This window comes from Mastomys coucha, unplaced genomic scaffold (genome assembly GCF_008632895.1).
Source record: "Mastomys coucha isolate ucsf_1 unplaced genomic scaffold, UCSF_Mcou_1 pScaffold20, whole genome shotgun sequence".
Classification (NCBI taxonomy): Eukaryota; Metazoa; Chordata; class Mammalia; order Rodentia; family Muridae; genus Mastomys; species Mastomys coucha.
Genome location: NW_022196903.1, coordinates 78,960,126 through 78,961,653, shown reverse-complemented (window position 1 = coordinate 78,961,653; position 1,528 = coordinate 78,960,126).

Genomic DNA, 1,528 nt, shown 5'->3' with positions numbered 1-1,528 from the left:
CTGCTCTCTCTCCACTCTGGAAGTCCAGAGGAGTGTGGGACAGGTCCATTAACTGTGGAGTCAATGAAGCTGGGTTCCATTCCCACGCTCCCTGGAGCAGGCAACTGGCTGGTGCTGGATCTGACCAAGTGGCAGGTGGCTTTTGATGGGGGTGATAAACCATGCCTGGTGAGGCACCCCATTGCCCCTGCATCCCAACTGCTGCCCCCAGACCTGCCCTCCTCAACCCTAGCCAGGCTTTTCATTCCTGGCCTCTGAACCAGACCTAGCCTCTCTGTGACTCTGGACTCCACCATGTATGCTGTATGTTGTAGGACTCTGTATTGGCTCTTTGCACCCTCCAGGCTCCATCCTAACTGCCACACCTGCCCCAAAGCTTCCCTTCTGAATGTCCTCAGCTTCTGTCAGATCTGACTGAAGGCCTTCTCTGTGCACTTGCTCCTGGAAGTTCTTGGCTAATAAGGGTCTCTGCCACACATCAGTACCCCAGGAATATTAAGACAATGATGGTATCTTCTTGGATGCCCGACTGAAAACTGCATCTACAGTACATTTACATTTATAAAGACCTCAAGACAGAAACACAATGGTAGAAAGCTGACTCTGAAAAGTAGGTCTTTGTTTAAATATGAATCCTGCTTGTCTTAATTTAAAAAACAAATTACCAATGCTGGGGAGCTGGCTCTTCTAGAGGACCAGGGTTCAATTCACAATACCACATGACAGCTCACAACTATCTGTAACTCTAGTCCCACGGTATCTAGTGCTCTCTTCTGGCTTCTTCAGGCACTGCACACACATGGTGAGACTATATCCAGGCAACGTCATGCACATGATGACACAAATCTCAGCAACAACAAAAAGCCAGGCACGATGGTGCAGGGAAAGACAGCGAAGAGGAAGCTTCCTCCATCCTGTGTTCTTGCTGAGGACACTCCAGCTTTAACCAGAAACGTTAAATCTGAAGTTGGAGCTTCTTGATGGAGAATCCCATGAAAAAATTACCTAATTCTATTTTAGGATCTGAGGTTAAGCTGTCCCAATTCTTAGCTTCTGTTTAACTGCCTGCTTGTGCAAATATCCCACTGAAGTTGCAAAGATGACAGGATGTGGGTTTTGCCCTTAAAATCCCTTGGTCTGCCAGGCAGTGGTGGCTCATGCCTTTAATCCCAGCATTTGGGAGGCAAAGGCAGGCAGATTTCTGAGTTCAAAGTCAGCCTGGTCTACAGAGTGAGTTCCAGGACAGCCAGGACAGAGAAACCCTGTCTTGAAAAAAAAAAAATCCCTTGGTCTAAATGTTCAGGGCAATAATATGTCCTGAATATCTGCGTGTAGTCCCATCCGACTGGAATTAAAGACCTTCAGTTGGCTATAAACTGTCTGAGTGGTCATCTCTGGTGGGTTCCCTGTAACACCTGCAATCCTAATAGGTGGTAGATAAAGTCAAGAGCAAGAGCCAAGGTTAAATGAGACTCTGCTCTCACCTCCTAACAGACAGCAAAGGCGGAGGAGGGAGTGAAGGGGGGGG